Source organism: Tenrec ecaudatus, chromosome 2 (assembly GCF_050624435.1).
Source record: "Tenrec ecaudatus isolate mTenEca1 chromosome 2, mTenEca1.hap1, whole genome shotgun sequence".
Classification (NCBI taxonomy): Eukaryota; Metazoa; Chordata; class Mammalia; order Afrosoricida; family Tenrecidae; genus Tenrec; species Tenrec ecaudatus.
The window spans coordinates 144,077,264-144,101,642 of NC_134531.1; the positions used below are offsets into that span (position 1 = coordinate 144,077,264).

At 41.3% G+C, this 24,379-nt stretch overlaps 1 protein-coding gene and 1 long non-coding RNA gene across 12 annotated transcripts in view; one reads left to right on the forward strand and one right to left on the reverse strand.

The window, feature by feature from the left end:
• FAM13B (family with sequence similarity 13 member B) overlaps positions 1-12,229 on the reverse strand; it is a 97,202-nt gene extending 84,973 nt beyond the window's left edge. For 6 of the 11 annotated variants that reach the window (XM_075541601.1, XM_075541608.1, XM_075541607.1 and 3 more), the window contains exon 1: positions 11,911-12,228. The gene's annotated coding sequence lies outside the window, so the exon portion shown is untranslated. Of the gene's footprint in view, positions 1-11,910 lie in introns of all 11 variants that reach the window. The other 5 variants (XM_075541604.1, XM_075541602.1, XM_075541599.1 and 2 more) reach the window with 1 other exon arrangement.
• On the forward strand, positions 11,852-17,792 carry LOC142439322 (uncharacterized). Its single transcript, XR_012782848.1, has 2 exons — positions 11,852-12,081; positions 17,629-17,792. It is a non-coding gene; the product is annotated as an uncharacterized LOC142439322 (long non-coding RNA).
• The last annotated feature ends 6,587 nt before the right edge of the window (positions 17,793-24,379 follow it).

A 24,379-nucleotide genomic window follows, 5' to 3' on the forward strand; every position in this document is an offset into this window, starting at 1 on the left:
TGGGATCAGATAGCAGGCATCATCAGAATAAAAATCATATCATTGTGAATGAGCGGGGGAGTGCGGAGTAGAGATCCAAAGTCCATTTGTAGGCCACTGGACATCCCTTACAGAAGGGTCGCGGGGAGGTGATGAGCCAGTCAGGGTGCAGGGTAGCAACAATGAAACATACAACTTTCCTCTAGATCCTAAATGATTCCCACTATCATGATACCAATTCTACCTTACAAATCTGGCTAGACCAGAGGATGTACACTAGTACAGATAGGAACTGGAAACACAGGTAGAATCCAGGATGGATGATCCCTTCAGGACCAGTGGTGAGAGTGGCAATACGGGGAGGGTGGAGGAAAGGTGAAGTTGAAAGGGGAAACCAATTACAAGAATCTACATATAACCTCCTCCCTGGGGGATGGACAACAGAAAAGTGGGTGAAGGGAGACATCGGACAGGACAAGATATGACAAAATAATTATTTATAAATTATCAAGGGTTCATGAGGGAGGGGGGAGCACAAAGGGGAGGGGGATAAATGAGGAGCTGATGCCAGAGGCTTAAGCGGAGAGCAAATGTTTTGAGAATGATGAGGGCAATGAATGTACAAACGTGCTTTACACAATTGATGTATGTATGGATTGTGATAAGAGTTGTATGAGCCCCTAATAAAATTATTTAAAAGTTTTATTTCATTGAAAGTCATTAAGATATTGAAATGTAATATTAATATGGTCCTTCTAGACATAATTCTTTTTATGCTGTATTATAAATTCTAACCTCTATTCCTAAGGTGATAATCTCTTATGCTAATAGTCAAGAATGAAGAGGAAGGGATTCTGAGTCCCCACTTTATGTGAAGTTAAGAACCAAGTCACCACCCTTTGTTTCCTTGTTTCCTTAGGGGTATCGTCCTCTGAAAGACAAAAACCATATCTCCATATAAAAATTATCTTATAAACAGGAAGAGAGAAAAACTCAGGACGATCAAGGAAGAAAAGTCATCACTGGAACACATTTGAGATCTGTCTGAAGTGCCAGAGGTCAAGTTCAGAGGCACCAGCGGTTGTGGTGCAGAGATCATGGAACAGAGCAAAAGAACCAGGCTAAGACCAGTCTCGGCCAGGCAAGGAGACCATGCGATAAAGCAGAAGAACAGTGTGGAGACTCTATGACAGCAAGGCTGAGCAGCAAGCAGACTGTTTTCCTGGCCCAGGGATGTAGAGACCAAGGGACTACATGGCTGAGACGGTGAGGACTAGAGAAAAACTTGATTGATGGCTATAGAGAAGTGTTGTTGTGGGCCAATGACTGTATCCTTAATGTTTTCTGGTTCTAGTTTGTGGTAACTTGTTAACTTCCTTAATAAACTCCCTTAATCATGAGTATTGTCTGTGAGTACTATGTGGCCATAACAATGGATTGTCAGTCACAAGAGAAAAGCAGAGTGTGGCAGGAGAAATAGTTGGTGTCACAATAGAGTAAAAGAAAAATGGATGGTGAGGGATGTCTGACTCTGGCTTAGATATAGAAATGCACAGGGTATTTCATAAAGCACTTAACATAATTTAATTTGCTGGTCAAATGTCAACGAGCCCTAGTGGCATAGTGGTTCCACAATGCGCTGACAACCAACGGCAAGGTCAGCAGTTCCAAACCACCAGCTCAGAAAGACGAGGCTTTCTACTCCCATAAACAGTGTTGGAAACCCATAGCGGCAATTCTACCCTGTCTAATAGGCTTCATATGAGCCAGAATTGACTCAAAGGCAGTGAGTGAGTGAGGTCAAATGTCATCATTTAAACACTAGAGTAAGCTTTTGCATCAACAATACACACACGTGCACACACACAAATGCACAAAAGGCTTCCAAAAGTTTGAACTAAATAATTGAATTTTTCCAAACCCTCTCCTTTAGGGTCAATTTCAAGTCCTAGTAGCCCTGTAGGATAGAGTAGAACTGCCCCTGTAGTATTTCCAAAGTTGTCGATTTTTATGGAAACAGACTGCCACATCGTTCACCCATGGAGCAACTAGCTGGGTTTCAAACTGCCAACCTTTTAGTTGGCAGCGAAGCACTTTAACCACTGCATCATCAGGACTCTTACTTCTGCTATTTAGAAGGAATTAAACATTTGGTGTATAAATTAATCAATCTGATAATACAATTTCCTTACTACTAATATCTAATATTACACGTGGATTAAATTAATGCACTAAAACATCTCTATTCCATTCAACCCCAAAATACTCTTGTCCAAAGTTAGCATTTCTATGAAGCTCTAAACTAAGCCTAACAAACCTTGCCTCCCAGGAAAAAAAACAAAACATTGTCATCTAAATCAATTCCAACTCACAGTGACCCTCAAAGTAGAACTGTTCATAGGGTTTAAGGTTCTAAGTCTGAAGCAGACTGCAACATCCTTCCCCCAGAGTGGCTAATGACTGGCAGCCAAGCTATTTATGTCACCAGGTTCAAGATTCTTCAAAATAAGTCTACATGTACATTAATCTAGAGTCTCTCTTGTTGGACTGCAATTAGCAAGGTCAGCAGTTTGAAACACCACCAACCATTCCTCAGGAGAAAGACAGAGTTTTCTACTCCCTTAAAGAGTTAGTCTCCACATTGGGCCTCTACTCGATCACTCCCTAAATGCAAGAATACTCTCTTCTATTAAACTGGCATTCTATGATGCTCACCCTCCCGACACAACCGCTGAAGACAAAGTGGATGAATAAGCAAATGTGGTGAAGAAAGCTGATGGTGCCTGGCTATCAAAAGAAATAGCGTCTGGGGTCTTAAAGGATTGAAGGTAATCAAGTGGCCATCTAGCTCAGAAGCAACAAAACCCACATGGAAGAAGCACACCAGCCCATGAAATCACGAGGTGTGGAAGGGATCAGGTATAAGGCATCATCAGAACAAAAAAATCTTACCATAGTGAATGAAGGGAGAAGTGCTGAGTGGAGACCCAAAGCCCATTTGTCAGCCACTGGAGATCCCCTTACAGAAGGGTCCAGGGGAGATGAGTCAGTCAGGGTGAGATGTAGCACCAGTGAAGAATGTAGCTTTCCTCTAGTTCCTAAATGCTTCCTACCAGCCCCCACTCCACCCCGCTCAACTATCATGATCGGAATTCTACCTTGCAAATCTGGATAGAGCAGAGGATGTACACTGGTGCAGATAGGAGCTGGAGGCACAAGGAATCTATGGCAGATGATACCTTCAGGCCCAGGGGTGTGAGTGGCGATACTGGGAGGGTAGAGGAAGAGTGGGTTGAAAAGAGGGAACCAATTACAAGGATCTACATGTGACCTCCTCCCTGGGGGACGGACAACAGAAAAGGGGGGGGGGGGAGGGAGACATCGGATAGGGCAAGATATGACAAAATAATAATTTATAAATTGTCAAGGGCTCAGGAGGGAGGGGGGAGTGGGGAGGGAGGGGAAAAAAAGAGGACCTGATGCAAAGGGCTTAAGTAGAGAGCAAATGCTTTCAAAATGATGAGGGCAATGAATGTACAGATGTGCTTTACACAATTGATGTATGGATTGTGATAAGAGTTGTATGAGCCCCTAATAAAATGATTTTTTTAAAAAGAGTTAGTCTCCAAAACCCAAAGGAGCTCTATCTTGTCCTATAAGATCATTATGAGTTGGCATAGACTCGGTGGCAGTAAGTCTGACTTTTTATTTTCTCTTAGGGAAGCCCCCATTCCTCTGTATGCAGTAAACTACTCCTCTGGCCCTAAACAAGTGAACACTTATAAACAAATGGAAGTTATTTCACAAACTATAATCTATAGTTTCCCTAATCACTGGTGAGGAAGTCTTCATTTAATAAATAAGTCTTCATAATATCAAAATAATGGAAATAAATTCTTGGTCCAGATGTTTGGTTGAGACTTAAGTAGTGTGTGAAACACTAATTGAAAACCTTTCTCGGATATAAATAAAATCAACGCCTCTTTGAAGTTTAAGTCTACCTTTAAAATAGGAATTTTGTTCCTATGAGGAAAATTCATTTTCACTCACTCATTTTTCAAAACCATAAGGTTTTTAGAAAAAAGACAACTCATATGCAAAATACCTCTAACAGGCATAAGCAATAGAACTTTTAATTACCATATTCATCCATATTAAAGTTAAACTCAATGCTGACTCATAGCAGCTCCTTGTGGTTTTCCAAGACTGTAACTATTTACAGGAGTAGATAGCTCAGTCTTTATCTCAGGGAGCTTCTGGGGGTTTCAAACTGCTGAATATTCGGATCACAGCCCAGGGCATAACCACACCACCACCAGGGCTCCTCTAATATTAAAGTTACTGTACAACAATAGGGAGCCATGCACAAACTGAGGTTATTCACAAATGTTAATAAAATTAATTGTCATACCCAAACTGACTGAAGAGAAAATAGTCTCTGCAGACCTTTAACATAAGCAAATCAGTGATCAAAAACCTCCCAACCAAAAAATGCTGAACCTACCACACATTTAAAGAATTGACACCAATACTGTTCAAAATATTCCAAAAGATGAAAGTAAAAAATATTCCCTGATCCATTCTATATAGCAAACAAAATTCTGATAACAAAGACATACAAGAAAACTACAGTCTAACATCGCCTATGATTATAGATGTAAAACAACATACTATTATACAAATCCAATACATTAAGCATATACACTAAGACTAAATGCAATTTATTCCAAGAATTCAGATGGTTCAACATTAGAAAATCAATCAACTTAATACACCACATCCACAGAACAAAGGAAAAGAATCTCCATGGATGCAGAAAAATCATTTGACAAATCTATCACTCTTCTTGAAGAAACACGTCTAAAGAAGACTAGAATAGAAGACAAAGTACACAGTATAATTCAGGACATATAGGAAAAGTCAAGAGCCAATATTATACTCAATGAAAAGATTGAAAACTTCCCCTGAACTCAAAAATCGGACAATGGTGCCCACTCTTTCCACTTCAATATTACATTAGAAGTTAGCCAAAGCAGTAAGTAAAGGAAAAGAAAGAAAAGCATCCAGATTGAAAAGATGCAGTAAATTTATCTATATTTGAGGATGATATATGATCCTGTAGCTAGAAAATCCCAAAGAGTCAATAAGAAAACTTCTAGAGCTAACAGAGCTATGCTGTCGGGTGCTACAAAAGAAATGCTACAAGTAGATAGCTTTATCAAATTAAAGGTTGTTTCTTATAGTTTAGGAGGGTACAAGTATGAATTCATAGCACTGCTTCTTGGGGGGCTACCAAAGAGTTAATTCCAACTCATAGTGACTCTATAGGGCATAGAACTACAGAACTACTCCAAAGGGTTTCCGAGGCTGTCAATCTTTACAGGAGCAGACAGTTTCATCTTTTTCCTACAGAGCAGCTGGTGGGTCTGAACTATCATCCATTCAGTTAGCAGCCCAATGCTTAACCCACTGCACAGCAAGGCTCCTTGCTAACGCTAAGGAGCGTAATTCCTTGTGCGCTCTCTCTACTGGCGCAGGAGGAAAGTTCTAGTCTCTTCAGTTTCTGCTTCCTAGTTTCTTGAAAATCTGTGCCTTGGCATTTGTATTCTGCTTGTTTGTTAAATCTCTTTTATATCTCAATAGAGATGGACTCAAAATATATCCTACACTAACCCTGCCTCATTCCAGAGACAACCCATTCTCAAATGGGATTATAACCACAGGTACTGTGGTCAGGATTTACAACATATATTTTGAGAGTGACACAATTAAATTCGTAACAAAAGTCAACAACTACAAAAAAATCAGCTGGATTTCTATACACCAGCAATGAGAAATCTCAAAGCAAAATTTGGAAAACAATTCCATTAATAAAAGCATCGATAAGAAAATACTAAATAACCAAGGATATGACAAGTATAAAATACTTGTAAGAGTTAAAGGACAATATTTAAAGCTGTTTCATGTTCATGAACTAGAAAACTTATTAAGATGTCAATACTACCCAAAGTAATCTAAAGAATCAATGCAATTCCAATAAAAAAAATCCAAGTCTTATTTACAAAGAGAAAAAGTACTCCTCAACTTTTTTTGAAACAGTGAAAGCCCCCACATTGCTAAAGCAATATTGAAAGAGATGAATAAATTAGGAAGACTCATACTTCCTGATTTTAAAACATACTATACAGTCACAGTAATCAAAACAGTCTGAGAGTGGTATAACAATAGATAGACATATAGACCAACAGAATAGAATTGAGAGTCCAGAAATAAATATACGCAGCTATGGTCAACAGATTTTATTTGGAGGACCATTATGAGTTATGTCCCAGTTGTACAATACACTCTAAAAAAGTGTATAGCTAAAGGTTTACAGAGCAGATCACCAGTTTTATACTCAACTCATCAAACCTCCCATTGTCTTGCTCCATTTCCATTACCACTCTTTCAGCTTCCTCTTGCTGAATATTGTTTCTCCCATCACCCAAATAATACCTGTCTATTCTCTAGCCTGTGCCTTCCTCTTTCCTCCGTCTTCCGACCTCTGGCAACCAAAAAATGTTTCTTATAAGGTATGAAAAGCTTTTCTTGATTTTTTTTTAAGTAATGGTGTTCTCATGCAATGTATGTCCTTTTGTGTGACTAATTTCACTCAGCATAATATTCTCCAGGTTCATCCATGTCCTGAGGTGATCAACTGATTTTTGACAAAGACACTAAGTCTTTTCAACAGGGAGAAAGACTTCAATAAATGGTGCTGTCATCAGGAAGGGACATTCAATAATTCTATCGAACCCAAGGGGAGACTAAGGCCAGAACTATGTTCCTGGTTAGACACCTCTGACTTAGTTTCTATCCAGCTCTCAGTGATCCAGGCAGTATGCTATAAACTACGGTGACCTTAGACTCCGTCCCTTCAGGAACATGGCAACATTCATAGGTCACTCTAGAAGGGTTTCATGTGGAAACTCCACTGAACGAACTGTACTTCACCTCAAACTTACCTATAGCCCCTGGACTTACAACCCAAACTCCCTGGTGTAGGAAGAAACATGACTGCCACCCCAGGTTTGTAGAATTGGCAGTCGCTGGACCTTGCTTTGCGGGTGCCCAATGAAAAGTGGCTCAGAATCTCCATGTACTTACTATTTTAATGTTGTCCTTGATTTACTATGACATGTATTAATCTGATAGGCAAGGTTGTGCCCTTGTAAATAAATGTTACTGGAAATTTCCGCTATAACCAACCTCCAAGATCAATGTAAACAGCGCAATCATTTAAGAGTTTAAGGTGTACAAATTAACATCTCATAGATTTCCATTGGAAGCTGGTCTATACCTGTATAACTTCCTTCTCTCAACAGCATGCCATTGGGCAAATTAATCACACTATCAACATAATTACCTGATACCCCAGGGGGGATGATTGATAATGTTCTTTGTCATAAAACAATGAGGCCTATAAAGCAAACCAGAGATTAACATAATCCAGACAAGTGCGTGGAGTTCGGATTCACACTTAATTCCAGTCTCAATCTAAGAACAATTAGGTCTTATGATATGGCCCTGCTTGACGCTCACCCTCACGTAGAGATCACTGAAGATAGGGGGTACTATGGCAAAGTAATCAAGAAAGTAGAGGTGTCTGGCTATCAAAAAGAATAGCGTCTGGGGTCTTAAAGGCTTGTGTTCCAACAAGCAGCCATCTAAATAAGGTATAAACTAAATCCACTTGAATGCAGTACACTAGCCTGTGTGATCCAAGGATAACAATAAATAATAATTTCCAAATACACAGGAGGAAAGGGTATCAGAGCTTAAATTATGAACACCCAACATCAAAAGGCTATGGATGCCAGTACAAGTCCAAAATTCATTTGCAGGATCCCTATGTAGATTAAGCCTCGGGTGGATCCTTTCTGACCACAGTCAAGGGATATGAACCACCTTGGTATCAGACATACTATTGTAAACTCAATTATGACAGATGTAATCAGGTGAAAATGTGGTAACTGAGCATTTGATCTTCCTTTTGATCTATTTTGGATTTTTTTCTAGTTTTTAATATTTCCTGCTTTCTTTCTCAACAGAGGTTTATCTCTCTGGTTTATTTTTAATATTGTGTTGTTCTTTTCTTTAATATGTTTGCTTTTTTTCTATATGTTTTACAGTATATGAAGCACAAGATGGACAGATGTATAGAGACAGTAATGGGTGTACTGGCTTATCGAAGATGGGAGGGTGGAGATTGGAGGGAAATGGGGAACAAATAATGAGTACAGGAGGGGGGATGTTCTGGAATTGATTGTAGTGATGTATATACAGCTCTTTTTAATATGACTAAACTGATATGGTTCATAGTTCACAATGAGTATGATATGTGAATTATATCTCTATATAAGTGTATGTGTGTGTAATTGTGAATTATATCTCATAACATTGTTGGGGAGAAAAATCAATAAATGGTGCTGAGAAAATAGCAATAGTACACTTTCTTTTTCCACAAACTGAAAAATGAAGTAGGACCTATGCCTCACACTAAACACTAAAAACAAATTCAAAATGGTTAAGGATCTAAATGTGTAAACTAAACCATAAAATTCTTAGAAGAAAAAGAAGAGCTATTACTGTGAGGCCTAGCTTTGATGATATATTCTCTAATAACAATGGATTATCTAAAAGTACAAATAGGAAAAGACAAAAGTAATTAAATAGGAACCTATAAAAATTAATTACTAAAAAGTAAAGACAAGCTACAGATAAAGAGTATAACTTGGGAAACCATATATCTAACAAGAACCTAATAACCAAAATATACTAATATATAAATTTTTACAATAACAAAAGGAGAAAAAGCCCAATGATAAATGAGCAAAGGGGTTGAATACATTTTACAAAGAAAACATTTATACCCACAAAACACCTGAAAAGATGCTCAGCATCATTAGCCATTAGAGAGATGCAAATCAAAACCACAAGGGGTCATCATTTCATTTCCACCAGGATGGCTAAGAATAAAATATAAAAATTAAATTAAAAAAAAAACAGATAATAACAAAATGTGGTGAAATTGGAATCCTTACACATATTAGTGTGAATGCAAAAAATGTGGTAGTTTCTAAAAAACAAAAAAAAAACACGAAAAGTAGAACTATGATATGACCCAGTGAGTCATTTCCACTCTTATATACCAAAAGACTTGAAAACAGAGATTTTTAAATTGCAGCACTATTCACAATAGCTAAAACCTAAAAGCTCATCAAGAAATGAACAAACAACATGTGGTATATACATAGAATGGACTCAGCCAGTAAGAAAAATGAAGTCTTGTATGGATGAAGCAGAAAGCATTACGCTGAGTGAAATAAGTTAATCACACAAAGACTGTGACCTCATTTATATAAAAAGACAAGAAAAGGTAAATGTATAGAGAACAAAGTTTATTAGTGTTTACCATGGTTAGGAGGGAAGGAGGGAGTGGGGAAGGTGATGATGGAATTATTGCACTGAATACAGGTAGGACTGCACAGACAATTGTTTTAGCTGCTACAAATAAGTTGTATACTTGTAAAAAGTTGAACTGGCAAAAGTTGTGATATTATTTATAACAGATGTATAACTAAAAGGGTAACTGCTGAAGCTGTTTATATACAACCAAACACTTCATGGGACTTGGTTTCTTGGTTTAGGGTCATGTTTTCATGGGGCATCTCATTATTGTGTACTGGATTGCTGTGAATCAAAATCAACTCAATGGCAGTTTAGTTGGTTTACATTTAGCGTTTCTGCTCTACCTAATTTGTATGGTACATGGGGTCTTAAAAGTCTGCACGCCACCACCCAAGGCACAATTAGTCTCTGTTTACCTGGAGCAACAGAGGAAGGCATCAGGAACAGGAGGATACAGAACATATAACTAATTGCCTCCATGAACCAGAAGAACTAGATGGTGCCCAGCTACCACTACTGAGTACTTTTACTCTGCTACAAAAAATCTTAGATCAAAAGAGAGAAAATGTAGAAGTTCAAATTCTAATGGACACCAGATTTTCTGAAACTATTAAAGTTGGATGAACTCTACAACTATGGCCCCGAGATAATATTTAAATTTTACACTTAAAATAGTCTCTGACTAGTTTAGATTAACCAGTAAAAAATGTCAGCCTTGAGAATTATACTCTTTTAAGATTTAGCTATATAGGCACATGGAAGAAAGATGAGGATTTCTACTCCCACAAAATGTTAGTCTCAGACACCCACAGGGGCAATTCTACTCATAGGGAAACTATGAATCAGAATCAACTTGATGGCAATGAGTCTTCCATTAGGATCAGACTGATTATAGCAATTCAAAATACTACAGGGAGAAAGGACAGTGAGTTTGTTCATGTGAAACAACTCAAAAAGGGTGAGAACGGTTGTACAACTTTAAGAAAGTTGTCACTGAATATTTGGGGTAAAACTGCTGAATTGGCATGTTTTTACTGTATATTTTCAATAACAACAATGATTTTTAAAATAATTTTACAGTATTAACCATAGAAGAAAAAGAAGTTGACATTTTATTGGTGAAGAAAACCTGACAAGTAACTATTCATTTTGCTGGTTTTTCTCTATGCTAAAATAGCAAACGAACTAATAAAAAATACAATGTTACATTTATTTCATTCAATGAACAATTGTAGGCCAGTGTGATAGCTTTTTTATTCTTTCCACAGACTTAAGCTGTGTCACACATAACCCCAATGGGTCACACATAATTTAACTGGAAAAATACTGTCCCAATTTTAAGAACAGCACTGTTTAAGATAGAAGGGGCTCTGGCAGGATATGCAAACGTGTCTATGTACATTCAATTCCATTCAACAAGTACTTCTTCCCTAATATTTGTGGGAAAACCCGGGCCAACAAGTACTGCAGGCTTACAAAAAGAGACTCATGGCATAGCCTCACATTAATCCAGCCACAAAAATTCAAAATTATCCTTTAATGTTTGCCTCTGTAAGAAAGGTGCACCCCTAGTTATTTAATGTTCATAGTCTACATTACCATGGTAGCCCCAGTTGCTATTTTTAGGTTATCAGCTCCTTGGAAGTAGAGTAAATGCCATATTTAGGCACTTTTTTCACTGATTAGAAGACGTAATAGTAACCGAATAAAATTATACAACTACTTTGTGAAAAAGTCCATTTGATTTATGATTGTAACCAAAAGGAGTTTTACCAATTCCTTCTGGGTGAATGTGCCAACTGATTCAATTTCCTATAATGGTATCTTGGAAACCGGGGGCCCCCATCTGAAACGTAATACTTTTAACAGCGTCCCTCTCTGGCCTGACCCATGGGGGTGGGAGGCATTTTAGACAAGTCCCCAGTGCAACAACGGCCCAATTTTGGCTACATTCTCTGAAAGATTAAGGAAGTCAGCAACCACTCATCTCACGTGATCTTAAAAAGGGGCGCAGTTGAGCCCGGAATAAACCACACTTTTTTTTTTCTCTTCTGCATCAACTTCACTGCCCAGCTTGAAGGAAGTGGGCAGAGCCATGGCGCAGGGCCGGTGTGCAGGGGAGGCTAGGCAAACAGACGTGGGTGGTTGTGCCTGACACTTTAGGGGAGCTACATGGTGGGGGGGCACACCCGCTCACGCGCACTGCAGCCGCGGAACATCGCTGCCACACCTCCTCGGCAGCCAGGGGCATCGCTTCGCCTACCTCACTCCCCAAACTGAAAGGAGGCCCCTGCCACGAAATGCCCCACCTGCAGGGCGCCCACTGTCCCTGACCTCCCCTCACAACGCACGTCTCCAAGCGCAACGCCCTTGGAGCCTGGCGCGGGTGGGACACGGCCCTGGGGGGCGGCGAAGGGGGGAGGGCAGCGGCGCCGCGCGACCGGCGCATGCGCACATACGGGTACCCGCCCGTTTACCTACCGTTGGAACAGCGATGCCCCGTTCCCCGACCGCGGCCGCTTCTCCAGGACCCGCGGCGACGGCAAGAAGGCGAGAACTGAGGCCCCAAGTGGCTCCGCGGCCGGCGAGCCTCGTCCCGGGGCGGCCGCTGACAGGCAGCTGAAGAGACGGAGGTGGCGCGGGAACAGCCCGGTAAGTGACCCTCGGATCCCCCCCCGGCGGCGGTGGCGGCACAGACGCGGGGGTGGGAGCGGGAGCGGGAGCTGGGGGGGCGGCGGAGCAGCGTCTGAGGAGCAGAGCCTCCCTAACGGCAAGCGGGAGGAGAGCGGAGGGCGGAGGGCGGAGGCCGGGCGGAGGCCGGGCCGGACGTGACGTGCGTGGGCGGGGCGGGGCCGCGGAGCGCGGGGGCGGGGCGAGCGTGTGGTGAGGGCCGCGGGTGCCCCCCACGTCCCTTGCTAGCCGCAGCCCTGGCTTCAAGGGGCGTGCGAACAGCTGTGGGCCTTAGGGCCCCTGAATTAAGGTGCGAGAAGTCTAGCGCACTCTTCAGGGAGGGTTTTGGAGCCATCGGTTTGGGTGAGGTTGGGAAGGAGAAAGGAAACAGGGATAAAAGGGAAATCCGGAAGATCGAGGCCATGGCTGTTCTCAATGTGCCTCGGGAGACAGGGGACATTTAGGATATCCTAATCCCGGTGAGAAGCACACGGAGACAACAGAACGCTCCCGGAGCGCACCTGAGCGGTGACTCGCGTCCCGTTCCCAGGCTTGTCGGTTAGACAGGGGCAACAGTGCTGCACCTGCTGCCTTCGGCCCTCTCCACACCCTTCCCATCGTTTTAGATCCTAAAGCTGTAACCTAGACAACACGGTGTCTTTGGTGCCACAAGGGTCTGGGAATATGAAAGTCATGCTCACAGTGAACTTCATGTAAACAGCTTCAAGTCTGAGCTGAGAAAGGCAAAAAGATCACGGAGCTCTTATCAGTCCGTACTGCTTACGTATCGTATCCACCCAGACCCACTCTGCAGCTCCGTTTGCGTTCACAAAGGTTTCAATATCCAACCAATCTCTTCTTTGCATTAGCCTACTAAAGACTTCCAGATCTTCCACTGAGTAAAATGCAGTGCTCTGCCTTTAAGTTCTTTGGCAGCTGGGTAGATCTGCACCCGCACAAAGAACTCTTCAGTGTCTGGAAAAACATAAACCACCACAATCCAGTTGTTCCCTACCTTACTGGGCTGGAAGTCAGTAACTAGGAAATTTTGAAACAAAAACCCTCATAGAATTTGGGACAAGTTGAGGGGGAGGGGATGTTAAAGAAAATTTTTTAAGTTACTCTATGAGATGATCTGAAAATGTGTCACAGAGGGCAGGGTGGCCTCAGAGAGACTAAAATAAATCATCAGTAACCTAAATGCCACCTACCCAGTTGATGGTGTCATAAGAGAAGGGTGGGATCCACCAAGAGTCTAGAACCAGCAGAACAAAATTAAAATATATTGTGGGGCTCCCACTTGTTCAGGAGAGAGACCTAATCATCTAATGAGCAGTACCAATACCCAGTATCAGGGCTGTTAAAAAGCCTCATTCCGATTCAGGTACTCATTCAACAAATGCGTATTGGTTACTATGTTCTAATCTCTTAGAATACATCAGAAAAGGATCCCTGCCTTTGTGTAGTTTGCAGCCGAAGAAACTGAAATTCTGGATATCCTTTAAGAACAAAGGGGGGAAAAGGCAAACGTACAAAGAGCCTCCAAATAAACATACCCAGTAAGAGGCAGTTGTTCACAGCACATGGCTGGTAGTAGTTACTATACAGTCAGTATATTCACATTAGAGTTTATAAAGCACTTTCTGTTCACTGGGTTGAATTGTGAAGTTGTTTTATGTAAATTAACTTCCCAGAGCCTGATTAAACTCTAATGAAGTGAACTGTAAGTTTTGGAATGCCAAACTGAGAACCGGACAGACTGATTTCATAGCAACCCAGTTACCATGTAGCCTGTATATTCAGCCTTGAGTCTTTAAACATCGTAAATGGTAGCTTTACCTGTGATTTCATGCTTGGAGCTCGGGAGTAACATGATTGTATCTAAAGTATAACACAATAGAACTCATGGGGGAGTTAAAAACCCTCCTGAACTGCCTCACCTATGCAACACAGGCTCTTGTTGACATAGCTGACTGTTATAGGTGTCTTCTCAAAGTGTGAAGCCCAAGACTAAGCTCTCAGAGGACAGGACTCCCTTACACTTACTGTACTCTACCCCAAAGTACTGACTCACAAAAAAAAATTAATGAGTTGATCCAATGACCGTTGTTCCTTTGTAAAACTTAAGAATTTGTCCTTGGAGGGTCTTTTCTAGATCCTCCTTTGTAATATGGACCCAGTGTGTTTAACAAGTAGAACTATTAGGGTATTCAAATAAAAACAAAGCCTTTATTTTTATCTCTCATGATCGCTTTAGTAGATCTGTCATACGCATGGTTGAAAATACAGGTTCTATGACTTCCATGTTCCCTGTTGTTATTGTTGTTGATGTTGTTAGGTGCCGTCTAGTAGAGGTTCTGGCCCATAGTTACCCTATGCACAACAGAGCAAAGCACTAAGTCCCTCGTAGGTAATAGAAAGTCCTTTGGTCACTGAAACAAAAACACAAAGTAAAACTTTTACCTGTTCTCCCGCTGGAGGAAGCCATCTCTGCTTGCTCAAAAGAACATCATCCTCTCTAACCCTGCCTGGTCTTTCTGATTCTTCCCAACTTACTAGCCAGAGGCAAAGGGTGGAAAGAAAGGAGAACAGAAAAGTTCTTAACTTTTACTTTCATGTTCTAGATTAGCACTCTGTAGATGTGGTAAAGTAGAGGGACAGTGAAAAAGAGGAAGGCTCTCGAGATGGATTGACACAATGACTGCAACAATGGGCTCAAGCATTGAACAATTGAGAGGATAGGTAGGACGGTGCAGTGTTTGAATTGTTGTGCGTGGCTGACTAAGAGCCAGAACCTACTCAATGGCACCTACCAACAACAACAAGGCCTGGTAGATGGTCCGCATTGACTTTCTTCTCATGGATACTTGTATATTTCCTTCAGACACCACTATCATCCTAATCTTTGGTGGTTTCTATCAACTGTTCCCTTCATCCGAGCAAAAGCTCTCTGCTTTAGGTAGTTCATGACTCCTTTCACCTTCAGCGTCTTGTCTGTTAAAGCCTGATCATCTCTGTAGCTCTCACACTAGCCTGCTCGTAAGAGGCCTAGGGCCACTCCACGCGGCTGTGCAAGGTTGTGCCCTCGGCAACCCTGTCATCTACCTACCTACCAGTCGCCACTGAGTCAACGTTGGCTCACCCTACATCACTGTAGGCAGCATTCCCATGAATGTCAGAGTAGAACTGTGCTCCAGAGGGTTTCCAGTAGCTGATTTTTCAGAAGTAAATTGCCAGGCTTTTTTTCCAAGGTATTCTGGGTAGATTTGAATAGGGGGTACCAAGTCATTGTACATGTATTTATTCTGACAGTTTTCCAGCAGATGGCAGTAAAGTGTTGTGACCAAACCAAATGAACAGATCCTGACTATTTTACAATAGAAGAAAAGTATCTGGAGCAAGGAGAGGTTTTGTTTTGCTTTTCTGCTGGTGTGATTTAGGCTAGTGGGAGTTGTTCATGGCCTACACCTGGCCCCAGGAGGCTCTGACACACTTTCATGACCAGATTTAGGAATGCAGGCCAATCTCAGTTCAGCTTCAACAAGTCCTCTGCTTTGCTGCTAAAATAGCTGTCATCCCTTCTCTTCTATCGGCAGGCACCAGACACAAGTCCCCTGTGCCCTCTAATTTCACGAGATACATCTCAAGCACTGAGTAATTCCATTGAAAGCTCCTCTCGCTGCACTTGAAGTCGGAGGCAGGCAGTCCATAAAGAGCGGCTCCTTGACCTTTTATTACTTGCTGTGAATATTTAGTTATCTATGTATTTTTATCTAAATCCTTTGAAATTTTTAGTAGGAGTACAGCTCAGAACTCACTTCAGTGGGTTTTTATTTTTGCTTTATTTTGCAATATCTTGGTGCATCAGTTAAAGCAAGTGCTCAAGTAGGAGAGATTTGAGGAGCCATGTCTGTAGATCTTTTTTAGTTAACAAAATGGGAGTGATGCTTTGGCATCTATCTAGTGGTTAGAGATCAGGGATGCTACTAAACATTCGGTTATGTCAGTTGCCGTAGTCTCATCCTAGCTCCTCAGTAAGGAATTATCTAAGTCGAAATGTCATAGTGCTGAGGTCCAGACACCTTGAGTTAAAATTTCCACTTTAACAACTTGTAACTAACTCTCCGAACTTGGCAGTTACTATGAGAATGTTTCAGAATTACGTCACTTTTTCTTGTGTATTTTTTCCTCCAAATGCTTCACTTGCTCCTATAGAGGTCATGTTTTAATATGTCATTGAATCATAAACATCATTTCAGATAACTGTTTGGCCAGAATTGACTGGTAGAGGCCAAACCTATGTGTTTCTAAGATTCCCTCTGGAGATGAGACTATGCTAGTAAATGTATTACTTGAGGTGAGATTTTTCCAGTTATTTCTTTGCAAGATTATTTTGAGGGGGAGAGTGTTAAAAGGGTTTTTAGGGTATATGGGAAGATATAGGTAACAAAACATCTGCCAGTGGAGCCATTTTTATGTGGAAAATATATCAGTGGCATTGATTATGTTCATTGGGTTGTGTAACCATTACCACCCTCCATTTGCAAATTCCCCCCTTAACTTTAACAGAAACACAGTGCCTTTTAAGGACTAGCTCTCCCTTTCCCCTTCCCACTCACTCCTGGTATCTACTCATAAATTTTCATCTCTAGGTATTTACCTAGTCTAGAGATTCCATAACAGCAGAACCATAACAATATTTGTCCTTTTGTGCAATTGTGGCAAGATGATTTTTAAAACCCAGAGAAACAGGCAATCTAACTAATTCAACTAAGTCAAGGCTTTATACCCTCTCAGAAGTAACACCATGACTAGATCACTGAAGAAGGATTATACAGGAAAACCTGTGAAAGCTAGAACCCTTGTAAGGCAGAAACCTGTCAGAGAAAGAAAACTCAAATATTTTCACTTACAAAGAAGGAACGACAGAAGAGTGGTGAAAATGAACCCTATCAATAACAGAAAACTTGTGAGATGCAAAAAAGGAAGTCTTGTCGAGTTCCAGGTCTCAGGTATCACTGTACATTGCTTGCCACCCCAAGGAGTGACCTAGGAGCAGCCCAGGGTGAGAGGTAGCTCGAAGCTGAGTGATCACTAGGGTGGGAGGAACTCTCTAAGCCCAGAGTCACTGCACAACTGTGCCATCATTGTCCATAGAGAATGCAAATGCCCCTCTTTCCTCCCTTAACATTATTTAGAGTTCAGCAGGAATGTTGATCCCATTTCTTGTGCCATGCACGAGTAAGTCCTCATACAGCCTTCCTGCCTCATCTCTGACCAGGGCTATCTGAGTAGCGGAATACCAATTAACTTTTGTTCAGTCAAGGCTGAGGCTGCCATGATCATTTTTACTACAGTGTTCATAAGGAATAGGAACCGTAGAAGAAGGCTGAAGCAAAAGGGATACGTTCCATTCCCCCCAATTCTATCACTTAAAAAGTAAAATAGATACAACAGACATTCAGTACTGATAAATGTTGACTTTGGATTGTTTACTAATCATTTCTTTTATGGCTTTCTGGCGCCCAGAGGCAGAAGCTAAGGAACCATGTGGCTGAGAGACTGAGGACTTGAGAGATAGTTGGCTGCTGTCTGAAGAGGGTGTTGACATGGACCGGTGACTATATCCTTACTGTTTGCTGATCCTGACTCTTGGTAACCTAGTAACTTTTAATAAACCCCTTTAACTGTGAGTTTTGTCTGAAAATTCTATGTGGCCATTGCAATGAATTCTCAAACCCAGCATAGATGTAGTGCGCCATAGGAGAAACAGTGCATGTCAGATTAGGCAAAGAAGAATGGAGCATGGAGGTGGTCTGACCTCTGCCTCATGGCAGCAAGGGTAGCCAGAGGAGGTCAGACATGGCCAGACCACCATGCTGTTTACTGCGGACTGTTGTGTTGGTAATGGCCATGCAGTTGATGCTGATTTAAGGTAGCCTTAACGTGTGACAAAATTGAATGGCTCCATAAAGTATTAACAGAAGCAGATTGTAACAAAAGCATCTCACCAGGCCTTTGCCTCCACCATCCTGCTATTGAACACAAACTATTTGTGCCAGGGACCAGGCTTGACTTAACACAAGAACATTGAACTTGGAATGGGAACACCTGCATTTGAATTCTAGTTCTGTCACTTACTAACCTTGTAACTTTGGTCAAGTTACTTAACCTAATGGTACCATAAACCAAACAAGCCAGCCAACCCACTGCCATTGACTCAATTCTGACACAGATCAGCCCTATCCAGGATTTCCGGGGCTGTAAATTATACTGTAAAAAGGTTTACAGTATAAGTTTTTATGGGCAGACAACCTTAATTTTCTCCCAAAAAGCAGCAGATGGGTTTGAACCATCAACCTTGCAGTTTTCAATCCAGTGCTTACCCAACAGCACGACTTTAGAGTCAGTTAAAATGGGGGAAAAATAATAAATACTTGGTATACATGAAAGTGTTCTGTAAACTGTGTACTGCAAATTTTTCACTGGCCTTTTCTGTACTGCTTTTGGAAGCTTAAAAAACTCTCTGGAAATGTACCACCACATCTAGGTTTTAATTATGTAGTATGAGGTTCCATGTGGAAACTTCTCTTGGCAGAAGTGGCTAAATGAGTGCCCACCTATTTCTAAGTGAAAAACAGTGACCCCATCCCTCTGCAAACTCTTGCACCTGTTTTTAGGATCTGTTGAACTTGTGAGTTACAGTAAGCAGAGTAAAACCTGTGAAAGCCGGAACAGGGAGAAGGCCAAAAGCTGTCAGCAAAGGACAACCCAAATATTTCCCACTAAAACAAGTGATGGGAGAGCAGTTGAGACTATCCTGTCAAAGGCCAAAAATGTTCAAGATCTAGGTAAGCAAGACAGTCCTGTTGAGTCCAGTACTCTTGGGTTTCACTGTACCAGGATACCGCCTCCCTGATTACAAGCGTGTGTACACTTCCCACTTGTAGAATAAGGCATGATGGTACATAAAGGTGGAAACACAGAGCCTTGTACAAGAAAAACTACTCCTCAAAGGAGAGGAGGTAATCACTCTCTGCCTCCCTGAGAGCAATAAAAATCCTACCAAACTCACTCAGGCTCAGCTAATTCACTTTCTCTTTCTTGAAGTACTCATCTCTCCTGGGAGGACTAAACCCACAGCAAAATTAAAACCTTCTGATAAAGAAGAAGCAACTCACCGTGAGGGAGTGGTATTGCCAGCTCTTCTGAAGAATGCAGTGGAAATCTGTACCGCTTTCCCCCAAACCAGTGCCAGTGTACAAGAATGCGTGTTCTTTATAAACAGAGAAGTAGGACTAGTTGCAAAGAGAAGAAACTGTTCCAGGGTATTCAAATCCCACGCCAACATCCACAATAATGGCAAATTCTGTTCTGAGCTTAGCAACCCAAAGTAACCCTGCGCCGTCTATTTTTCCAACACATATTACTTGAGCAACAATTATGGGCCAGGCATTGTGTTAGGGGGTCTATCTATGATTCCTGGCCTGACAACAACCTTCAACTTGCATACCTCTGCAATAGCATGTTTTTGGAATAGAGCCAGAGTTAACTAATGTTGGTTTCAGCCTTTGTTGACACTCAGCCACTGGTGCCAGTCGCAGCCAGTCGAGGGAGCTGAGACAATTGACAGAACCCCTCATCTTTGCCAAGTCCACAGTTTTAGCCTAATAACTTGGGATTCAATGTATGATCATGTGAGCCACGATCATCATCAGCTCTAACACCACGTTCTTTTCACATCTCGGTTAAATGTCTATAATCGACTGGATAATTTTTCTACAGTGAGAACTTCTATTATTATAGTTTTTAATGAAGAATACATACTCTCTTATCCTCCTTGTGGGAGAAAGAAAAAAGTGCCCCAAGATTCAATGAGATGATGAATTTTACAAAACCTTGAATCTTCTGCTGCCCCTGAAGCCAGAAACCCAAGCAGTAGTCTCACAATCTGCATACCCTCCCTCTTCGTCTGAGGCCTTAGGCTTCCTTACCATTTAACCAGCCACGCTTCGTCTCAGGATTCTTAATGAGGATCACTTTTCCGTGTAAACTGAAAACCCAGATGCAACAGACTGCGATTTGACTAAAGCATCTGAAGGTAAGTCAGAAAGCCTGGCTCCTACGGTTGCAGTTTATACCTGCATGGGCTCATTCCAAACAAACTGCATTCAAGTATGTCTCTGTGATCAATGGATGTCCGCATTAGAATGCCTTCAAGACAAAGGTCAAATCAAAACAGTGACTTCTGAGGGGATCTGCCTGGGCCAGGTAAATTCATGGCTCAGAAGGTTATGGTGACAAGTTATTGGAATTCCAAATGAATACTCTTGTTAGATTTTATCAACGGGTTCAGGATGACCATGGAGGCTTATTAAGAAGTTTCCAGAAAATTAGAAATGACACTGGTGAGAAAAAGGCCAGGAAAGTTGGGCCAAGGAATTTTTTTTTCATCATGACAGTGCACCTGCTCGTTCTTCAAGGATAACAAGAACTATTCCCCATCAACACAATGAACCGTATACCCTTGCTCATTCCCCAGTGCTTACGGAACACTGAAAAGTAACACAGTTGGAGTTCTCCCTGATGTCAAAACTGGTATGCTGTGGATCAAAGAACACTGAATTCTTTTGAGGAAGGGCTAGAGAGATGGAAACACACCCTCTGACGTCTGTAGACCTAGATGGAAGATATGCCAAGAAGCAACAGCTTTATACTTTGAAACTTCTGTTTAATAAACATTGCCATGATCCTGTAGTAGTACTTTTATATTACATTGTGAATTAAGTGAAGGTTTGTAGAGCAGATCATAAAGTTATAATCAGCAATTCATAAACATTCTGATTCAACTCATCTGTTGCAATCCCTCAATATACAATTGTTTTCCCCACTCCTTCCCTATGTTTCCAATTCCATCCTCCTCTTTTCCTAGCCCTCTGAACTTTTTCCTTGGGTAAATGCTACCCTTTGGATCTTACAGTAGATTATTCGAACACAGAGGTGAATTCAGTTCCAGACCTGAAGGACAAGAGCCATAGTCTCAGGGACCCCACCAGTTTCTAACAGCCTTGGTTCTTTTGTGATCTTGAGTTCTCTTCCACATTTTTCTACCACTCTGTCCCTGGACCTTCAAATGTGAAATGTTCCAGAGTCATTGGTAATAGTAGCTGGACACTATCTTGTTCACGGTTGTGGATACTGAGGCTTGTGTGGTGTATGAGGCCATTGAACTAATTAATTCCATATATCCTTCTATTTTAATCATTTCTTCTTTCCTCTGGATGGGGAAGGCCAATAATTTCACCTTAGATGACTGCTCACATGCTCTCTAGATGCCAGTAACTACTCACCAAATTAGATTGTAGAACATTATCTTTGTGAATTATGTTATGCCTGTTGACTTTCAACTATGGTCCTGATCCCCCAAGCTCAGGGACTAGCTCTCTCCAGTATTTGGTTACATCTAAGACGATTTCATAACTTTGTTCCTTGTATACTCCATCGCATCCATAGATAGGTTTGCAGCAAAAGTAAATTACGTATATACAAATATCAACCTATGTCAACCCTATGTATACACCCATAGGTCTACCTACTCCTATTCTCCCTTTTTTACTTCTTTTACCTGTGTATCTATTCAAGCATCTACTCATAGATCCCCCTTGTTTCGGGATTTTGTACATAATAGTATTTGCCTCTGTTGCTTTTGACTCTTGTAGACCTCCCACCATCTTCCCCTGCCTCCAGAATTTTTTCTCAACTTCCCTTTTATTGTATATTGCCTTTTCCTTCACCCAAACTAACACTTGTCTCCCTTCAAGTCTATGACTTCCCCTCCTTTCCTGCCCCTCTTCCCTCTGGAAATCATCAAGAATTCCCAATGTATGAAGGTTCCATTCTTTTGCTACACCCTCATTAGCATTTATTGTTAGCTCGAGTTTTTGACTGTGCTATTAATGCTTGAGCGTGGTGACATATTGTTGTTTTGATTTGCATGTCTTGAACAACTTGTGATTCCAAGCATGCCTTCATATATTTGTTGGCCTCCTAAATGTCTGCTTTGGTAACGTAGATTAAGTTTTTTATAAATTTTAGAGATTGATCCTTTGTCTGGAATATCATTGCCAAAAAATATCACCCCAGTCTGTGGGTTCTCCTTTTATATTTTGTATAATCATTTGATATATGTAAATGTCTCATTTTTAGGAGGTCCCAGTCATCTAGTTTGTCTTCTGTTGTTTGTATGTTTTCATTATGTTGGTTTAGTATATTTATGCCTTATATTAGGACTCCTAAGTTTGCCCCTAATTGTTCATTAATGATCTTGATAATTCTCTAGGTTCTACATTTATGTCTTTGATCCATCTTGAGTTTGATATTTAATAGAGTGGGAGATATGGTTCCTGGTTGATTATTCTACAAATGGATATCTTGTTCTGCCAGCCTCATTTGTTAAGGAGACTATCTCTTTCCCCATTTCATCTGTTTCAACCCTCAGTCTCAGGATCAGCTGCCCATGGTTTTGTTGTTAGGCGCCATTGAGTCAGCTCAAACCCATAGCAACTCTTTGTACGACAGAAGGAAACACTGCTCCGTCCGGCACTGTCCTCACAGTTGTTCTTATGCCTGAGCCCATCGATGCAGCCACCGTCACTCCATCTCATCCAGAGCTCCATAGTTTTTGCTGCCCCTCCACTTTAGCAAACACGATGTCCTTCTCCAGGGACTGGTCTCTCCTGATAACATGTCTAAAGTATGTAAGATGAAGTCTTGCTATCCTTGCCTCTAAGGAGCACTCTGGACTGACTTTTTCTAATACAAATCAGTTTGTCATTTTAGCAGTCCATGGTACTTTCAATCTTCTTCTCCAGCACCACAATTCAAATGCACCAATTCTGCACCTTCCTTATTCAGTGTCCAACTTTCACATGATGCAATGGAGAATACCATGGCTTGGGTCACGTGCACCTTAGTCCTCAAAGAAGCATCCTTGCTCTTCAATACTATAAAGAGATGTTGTACAGCAGATTTACCTAATGCAATATGTCTTTTGATCTCGGACTGCTGCTTCAATGAGCATTGATCATGCATCCAAGCAAGACAAAATCCTTGACAACTTCAACCTTCCAACCCTTTCTCCATGTATCCTGATGTTACCTATTGGTCAACTTGTGAGGATTTTAGTCTTCCTTACAATGAGTTGTAGTCTGTACTGAAGGTTACAATCCTTCATCTTCATCAGCAGGTGCTTCAAGTCCTCCTCATGTTGAGCAAGCAAGGTTGTATTATCTGCATACTGCAGGTTGTTAATAAGCCTTCCTTCTCCGCCCACCCCCACCCCTTTCTATATCAGATAGGTAGGATAAGCAATCTCAAGGAGAAACAATGGGACTGGCAGTTCCTGGGGGACAGGGGAGAGGAGGAGGTGGGGGGAAAGGGTGCGGGGAGCCAACAAACCCAGGGACAAGGGAACAACAAGTGATCTAAATTTGTTGGTGAAGAGAGCATGGAAGGCCTGATGGGGTTCTATCAAGTGCAATGTAACTGAAAGGAAAGACAGAGAGCTGAATGCAGGTTGAACATGATAGTAGGAGGAAAGTAAAAGGAAATAGAGGAAAGAATTAGGATGCAAAAGACATTTATAGAGGTATAGAACATAGGCATGTACATATCAAAATATATTAATATATAATGATGGGTATATAGGTCTATGTACATATTATTAATAAGTTAAGTATTAAGGTTACAGAAGGATACAGTGCGCCTCTACTCAAGTCCTCCCTTAATGCAAGAACACTTTGTTCTAATAACCTGGCATTCTGTGATGCTCACCTTCATGGTTGCTGTGAACAAAATGTAAAGAAAGCTGATGATGCCTGGCTATTACAAGGTATAGCATCTGGAGTCTTAAAGGCTTGAAGTTAAACAAGTGGCCAACTAGCAGGGAAGTAACAAAGCCCACATGGAAGAAGCATACTAACCCGTCTGATCACAAGGTGTTGACACGATCAGGTATCAGTCATCAGGAGACCCAAAACAAGCAACCATTGTGATGCAAACGAGGGGGTTGGAGTTGAGACCCAAAGCCTATCTGTAGACAATTAGACATCCCCTCACAGAAGAGTCACAAGGAAGGGATGAACCAGCCAGGGTAGAGTATAGCATCAACAAAACACCCGACTAGTTCTTTAATGCTTTCTCCCTGCCACTATCATGAATATCTTGCAAATCTGGCTAGACCAGAGCATATACAGTGGTACAGATAAGAGCTCTCAACACA